Below are 7,852 nucleotides of genomic sequence, written 5' to 3'. Positions count from 1 at the left end.
AAGGAAGGAAGGAAGGAAGGAAGGAAGGAAGGAAGGAAGGAAGGAAGGAAGGAAGGAAGGAAGGAAGGAAGAGAATTATGTATCAATCACCACCACCACCATCATCATCGTCATTGGTTTTTTTGACATCCTAAGGCTTCCTCTAACTCCTTACTTTCCCATCCTGTTTTCTACCTAAGCAGATGGCATCTGCCCCTTGACCTCATGTCACATGAGCTGTTGTCCCCGTTCCTGTGTCACTCAGAATTTTGGCTCTCCATGTGGTATTTGGCCTTGCTCACCCTCCCTGATCCTGCCCACTCCGGCTTCCCCTGTAATCTATAATTTCTTTGTCTTGGTTAAGGTTCCTATTGCTGTGACAAGACACCATGACCAAAAGCAAATTGGGGATGAAAGGGTTTATCTGGCTTACATTTCCACACTGTAGTCCACTGAAGGAGGTCAGGACAGGAGCTCAAACAGGGCGGGAACCTGGATGCAGGAACTGATGCAGAGGCCATGGAGGGGTACTGCTTACTGGCTTGCTCAGCTTGCTTTCTTATAGAACCCTGGCTCACCAGCCCAGGGATGGCACCACCCTCAGTGGGCTGGACCCTTCCCTATCAATCACTAATTACGAAAATGCCCCACAAGCTTACCAATAGCCTGATCTCATGGAGTTATTGTTTTAAATTACAGTTCCCTCCTCTCAGATGACCCTAGCCTGTGTCGAGTTGACATAAAATTAACCAGCACAGCCTTGAAATTTTCCTCTTCCTCTTGAGTCAGCACTTCATGAATTCAGGACAAAGCCACACACCTTCGCATGACAATCACTAGTCACTATTTTCTTGTTTTAGATAGGGGTTTTTTTGATTTTTGTTCATTTTTGAGACAGGGTTTCCCTGTGTAGCCCCGGCTGCTCTAGAACTCATTCTGTTTATCAGGCTGGCCAGACTGAATTTTACTAGATATTACAGCCTGGCCTAGAATTGGCTATGCAACCCAGGCTAGTCAAACCTATCACCTTCTTTCCTAGGCCTCTTCAGTGCTGGAATTATAGGCAAGCTCCACCATTCCTGGATGCTTTGTATTTTCAAGACAGGGCTTCTCTGTGTAGCCCTGTCTGTCCTGTAGCCCTGGCTGTCTGTCCTGAAGTTCTGGCTGTCCTGTAGCTCTGGCTGTCCTGGAACTTACTCTGTAGGCCACACTGGCCGCTATCTCCTGAGTGTTGGCATTAAAGGCAAGCACTACCATACCCAGCTTGTTTTGATTTACGGGGTCTTACTATATAGTCCGGGCTGGCCTGGAATTTGCTGAGTAGTCTAAGATGTGCTCCAATTCTGGTCCTGTCTTGGTACTGGGGTATTGAACCTGGGACGCTGGCATGCAGGTCCACTGACCTCCAGCTTTAGCCTGGACTTGAGTTCTCAGTCTTCTTGCTTCGGCCTTCTAGTACTTGGGAGTGCAGAGGAGTGACACTGCCATGTCCTTGAACAGCTCCAGGGATAGACCTTACTGGAGCATTCCGGAATGAAGAAATGACAATTCTTATGGACAGAAACACGGACACAGGAGAGTTGGGATCAGGTGGTCAGGGCTCTCTGAAGAGGAAACTACACCACCCCCAAAGGAAGCTCAGTGTGTTTACTCAGTTGAACAGAGAGGCGAGAAGCAAGTTATTACAGACATCTGAACAAGGAGCCAGGATTATTATTTACAGCTGAACAGAAGGTAGGTTTGATTCATCTCAAGGCCATAAATATCAGGGATGAGGGAGAAAGCTAGGATGGGCATTTTCTGCACACACTCTCAGCTTCTGCACATGGATGAGAGGAAGGCTTTGTGGTCCTGAACCTCCTCGGGTTGAAGGACTTTGCCTGTTTCCCATGGGTCTGAGGTTATGGTACTTGACATGGCTGGTGCCCAGGTCATGGCACACATTCACACAGGACTTCCTGCGCTCCCCACGCATTAAAGTTTTCAGTGTGTGTGTGTGTGTGTGTATGTATGTGTGTAGAGTGTTGGTGTGTCTGTGGACATGAGAGGGCGGCTTTCAGGATTCCTTTCCACCATGTGGCCTGGGCTGAGGGATCAAACTCAGACCTTTAGGACTGGTGGCAAGCGCCTTTAATTATTGAAACATTTCACTGCTGCTGGCTTTCATTTTTGTTTTTCCAAATAAAATGTTTATCTTTCTGCCTCTAGCTTCCTACCACCTTTTGGTGTGGTTAAACTTAAATTTCATGTATGTGTACTGTACTTACATTTCCCCCTTTTCTCCCACCAACTCAACTCATGTTATCCCCAACCCCCAAATCCATGGCTCTGCTCTTCTCTTTTCTCTTCTCTCTTCTCTCCTCTCTTCTCTTCTCCTCCCTCTTTTCTTTTCCTTTTCTTTCCTTTCTCCTTTCCTTTCCCTTTCCTTTCCTTTCCCTTTCCTTTCCCTTTCCTTTCCTTTCCCTTTCCTTTCCCTTTCCTTTCCCTTTCCTTTCCTTTCCCTTTCCTTTCCTTTCCCTTTCCTTTCCTTTCCCTTTCCTTTCCCTTTCCTTTCCTTTTTCCTTTCCTTTTCCTTTCCTTTTTCCTTTCCTTTTTCCTTTCCTTTTTCCTTTCCTTTTTCCTTTCCTTTTTCCTTTCCTTTTTCCTTTCCTTTTTCCTTTCCTTTTTCCTTTCCTTTTTCCTTCCCTTTTCCTTCCCTTTTTCCTTCCCTTTTTCCTTCCCTTCCCTTCCCTTTCCTTCCCTTCCCTTCCCTTTCCTTTCCTTTCCTTTTCGAGGCATGGTTTCACTATGCAGCCAGGCTGGCCTTGAACTTACAGAAATTCATCAGCCCTTACCTCCCAAGAGCTGGGAAAAGGTGCATCACTGTGCCCAACCCTCTTCTTTGTTTTCCTCTCTCTCCTCTCTCCTCTCTCCTCTCTCCTCTCTCCTCTCTCTCTCTTAGACACTTACACACACACACAACTTGCAAGTCCATTTTGCATTGCTTATCTGTATTTCTGTTAGGACCGACTGCTGATTGGATAACCAGTTAGGGGTGCTCAATCCTGAGAAGAATACTTCCTCTCTCAGGAGTCGTTGCTTATTTGTAGCTTTTCATCTAGAGGTGGTGCTCCATGAGATATCCCTTATCCACACTGGCCTGTCAACTGGTGTCAGAACTGGTCACATCTTCTTTGGTCATATTGGAGTTTTGTGGGTGCAGTTCCCTGCTGTAGAAAACACAATCTCACAGCAAATGTCCGTGTGCTCTGACTCTTCCAATCTTTCTGCCCCCTCTTCTTTGATGTTCCCTGAACCTTAGATGTAAGGGTTGTGTTGGAGATGTATCAGTTGGTACTGGACATCCTGTAGTCAGTTGCCTCTGCATTTTGATCAGTCCTGTCTTTCTGTAATGGTCTTATGTCAGCTTCAAAATGAAGCATCTCTTGTGAGGGGTGTAAGCTACACTTATCTGTGGGTATCAGAGTTAAGTATTTAGGATGCCATTAGAAATCGCAACTGGTTCAAGAGAGTGGTACTAGTAGGTCCTCTAAGAGCCAAGACCTCAGTAGCTACAATAGTCGGCTAGGTTTACCAGGTGTGGATTCTTCCTACTGAGTGGGCCTTAAATCCAGTTGTACAGCCACTATTGCAAATTTAGGGTTATCCTGCCATACCGGCTGTCGTTTCGGTTCATAGACTTTATAGGTAGGTGGGATTTGTTGATTAGTTTTCTCCTTTCGAAGCCTGCACAAGACCTCCTGGTGTGATGACAGCCTGTTCTTGGAAGAAACCTTCTGGTGAGATCCAGCTTAATTCCTCTGAGTTCTGTAGGACTCGTTCCTTCTAACGTTCTGTTGTTCCCAGGAGATATTAGACATCTAAACAAGTTGATCATTTCCATGTGATAGCCTAATTCTTGCTAGTTCTCATGTTCTTGTTATAAACAGCAGCAGGCAAATACCACTATTTTTTCTTTCTTTTTTTTTTTTTTGGTTTTTCGAGACAGGGTTTCTCTGTGTAGCCCTGGCTGTCCTGAAACTCACTCGGTAGACCAGGCTGGCCTGGAACTCAGAAATCCTCCTGCCTCTGCCTCCCAAGTGCTGGGATTAAAGGTGTGTGCCACCACCGCCCGGCAAATACCACTATTTTCATCAAAATAGTTTTTGTTTGTTTGTTTTGAGGAAGGGTTTCTCTGTGTAAGAGCCCTGGCTGTCCCGGAAACTCGATATGTAGACCAGCTGGGTTCTCACTCACAGAGATCCAATACCTCTGCCTCCTCAGTGCTGGGATTAAATTGGTATGTGTGTGTGTGTGTGTGTGTGTGTGTGTGTGTATGTGTATGTATTTATGTATGTGTCAGTACTCATATGGCATCAGATCACCCGGGCTGGAATCATAGGCAGTTCTGAGCTCTCATGGGTCCTGAGAACTGAACTCAGATCCTATGCAAAAGCAGCAAATGCTCTTAATCCACACTGAATCATCCTCCCGTTCTAATTTCACACACACACACACACACACACACACACACACACACACACACAACTTTGTGTTCGTAAGAATATAGAGTTCAAAGGACAATCTGTAGGAGTTTCTTCTCTTCTTCATGTTGGTCCCAAGAACTGAACCAGGCCATCAAGCTCAGAAGCAAGAACCTTCACCTTCTGAACAATGGTCCCAGCCCCATATATTATATATGAATACACTGTAGCTGTCTTCAGACACACCAGAAGAGGGCATCAGATCTCATTACAGATGGTTGTGAGCCACCATGTGGTTGCTGGGATTTGAACCCAGGACCTCTGGAAGTGCAGTCAGTGCTCTTAACCACTGAGCCATCTCTCCAGCCCCAGCTTATGCTTTGTTTTTTCAAGGCAGGGTTTCCCTGTCCTGCCCTGGCTGTCCTGGCCACTGCAGACCAGGCTGACCTACTCACATAGATCTTCCTGCTTCTGCCTCCCAAGTGTTTGGATTAAAGGCATGCGCCACCACCGCCACCTGGCCTTATGTTTTATTTTTTAATGTTTATTTTCATGAGTGTTTTCCCCTGTGTGTATGTATAGAAGACCATGCATGCCGCCTGTGGACATCAAGAGGAGTCAGATTCTCTAGAACTGGAGTTGTAGATGGTTGTGTAGGTGCTTGGAGTCAATTCTAGGTTCTCTGCAAGAACAACAAGTGTTCTTAACCCCCAATCCATCTCTCCAAAGCTATTTTTTAAAAATTCATATGAACCAGGAAGGCAAAGGCAGGCAGTTCTTTTGAATTTGAGGCCAGCCTGCTCTACAGACTGAGCTCCAGGACAGCCAGGCTACACAAAGAAATGTGTATGTATGTTTTGTCTCCATGCATATGTACACCATGTGTATACCTTTTGGGTTCCCTAGAACTGGGGTTACAGATGGTTGTGAACCACCATGTGGGTGCCGAGGCTAGAACCTCAGTCCTCTGCAGGAGCAGTCCTCTTAACCGCTACACCATCTCTCTAGCTCCCCTTTTAAAGATTTTTAAAATTTATTTATGTACCCTGTAGCTGTCTTCAGACACACCAGAAGAGTGTATCAGATCCCATTACGGATGGTTGTGAGCCACCATGTAGTTGCTGGTTGCTGGGAATTGAACTCAGGACCTCTGGAAGAGCAGTCAGCACTCTTAACTGCTGAGCCATCTCTCCAGTCCCACTTTAAAAGGTTTTTATGTGTGTAGTTGTACATATATGTGCATGTACAACATGTGTGGGGGTACCCACAGAAGCCAGAAAAGGCAGTGGATCCCCTGGAACTGGAATTACAGGCAGCTGTGAGTTGCCCATGATGAATTCTGGCTCAGGTTCTCTGCAAGATCATGGAGTGCTATTAATCACTGAATCATCTCTATAACACCCCTCTCCCCAACCCCCACTCTTTCAGACTTGCTGTGCAGTCAGGCTGGCCTTGAACTCAGTTGTGTCTCAGCTTCCAAAATGCTAGGATCATAGGTGTAGTACTGGGAGATGGGTATGACTTTGTGAGTGCTGAGTAAGCACTATACCTACCCAGCTGCACCTCTAGCTGTCCAAACCCAGGGCTTTTCTTTTTTGGACTGGGGAGGGGACAGACGGAATCTCACTATATAGACCAGGGTATATGCCTCCATTCCCACTACTGCAAAAACAATACAGGCTTTGTAAAGCAGGAGCCATGTTTGGCAGCACGTAATATGCACGTAAGTAGACGCCAGATTCACTTCAAAACAAGAACCTAGCCAGGTGGTGGTGGCGCACGCCTTTAATCCCAGCACTTGGGAGGCAGAGGCAGGCAGATTTCTGAGTTCGAGGCCAGCCTGGTTTACAGAATGAGTTCCAGGACAGCCAGGGCTACACAGAGAAATGCTGTCTCGAAAAACCAAAAAATAAAAAAATAAAAAATAAATTCAAAACAAAACAAGAACCTGCCTAAACAAAAGACAAAATTTGAAACTGTGATATGAAGGTACACACTTGTCACTCCAGAACTGGGAAATAAAGATAGCAGAATGAGGGATTCAACAACAGCCTGGGCCACACAAAACACTGTGTCAAAAAAGAAAAAAAAAGAGAGAGAAAAGGATGGGGCCTGTAGATGTCTTGGAGTAAAACTGATTGCACTAGGCCTGGTGACTTCAATCCCACAATTCCCCAACAAGCTGGCATCCGATCATGTTGCATGTGGAAAAAAAGCTACCTGACCAAATCTCAAACAAAGGTTACCCTAGGAATCCAAATGAGGAAGGCAGAAGCAATAGCAATGCAGTCTTGGGTTGAATCCAGGTTTAGATGTAAATTAGCCAAGAGACACTTTTATCTGTGCACAGACTCACACCCAGACACCTACACCTGTGCACAGACCCACACCCAGACACCTGCACCTGTGCACAGACCCACCCAGACACTCAGAGGCCCACACTCAGTCTGTATGCGCATAAGCTGTAGAATGCTTTATTACTGTGTATGTGTATGACCTGTGGGTCAGAGGACAACTTTACGGGGCTGTTGCCCTCCTTCCACCTTTACGATTCTAGGGTTCAAACCCAGCCCAGGATCAGTGGCAAAGACCTTTACCTGCAGGAAGGACCACCTCACTGGCTTCACTGAATTAAAAATTTAAAACCACCAATCCTATTCCCTTTTCTTGTTCGCCCACCTTTACACTTAGTAAAAGATTTCACTTCAGTAAAAGATTAAGTACTTTCAACTTTGCTGATGTAATGCCCTGATGTGCAAGACCAAGTCCCCTCCTCAGCCACCAAGGGGCAAGGCTGCACTCCACTGCTGTAAAGCAACAGCAGGCAACAGGATGCACGCTGTAGTTTTCAGACCACTCTGACCTACAAAGAACACTTCTCAAAAAGCCTTCCTGATTCCCAGAGCCCGGGGCTTCAGCATCCTTTGTCCGCCTATTGTTACATCTTATCACGTATCTATTGTTACTTCTTAGCACATTCTCTCCTATTGTAATTATGTACTCACCTCTAGTAAGTCGGGTACCATTTTGCCACATGAATCTTCCCTTAAATTAGTGAGTACTTTTTAGGTTAGACTAATTGAATAGTTGTCCCATCCCCCAACTGTCCCAGAAATCTGGTGACAACCTCAGTGGATGGAGTCAACTTGCCTGTCACATAGGAACGGTTCTATACCCCCAGCTCTGGATAAACCAGGTGGTGGTTCATATCTGTAATCTCAGCTCTCGGGAGGTAGAGCACAGGAGGGCCAGAAATTCAAAGTCATCTTATGAAGGGAGACAGGATTTTTGTTTGTTTTCTTCGAGACAAGTTTCTCTGTGTAGCCCTGGCTGCCCTGGAACTCACTCGGTAGACCAGGCTGGTCTCGAACTCAGAAATCTGCCTGCCTCTGCCTCCCAAGTGCTGGGAT

The sequence above is a fragment of the Grammomys surdaster genome, unplaced genomic scaffold, assembly GCF_004785775.1.
Source record: "Grammomys surdaster isolate TR1022 unplaced genomic scaffold, NIH_TR_1.0 125562, whole genome shotgun sequence".
In the NCBI taxonomy this organism is placed as follows: Eukaryota; Metazoa; Chordata; class Mammalia; order Rodentia; family Muridae; genus Grammomys; species Grammomys surdaster.
The sequence above is the reverse complement of the archived record's forward strand: the minus strand, read 5'-3'. Positions refer to the sequence as shown.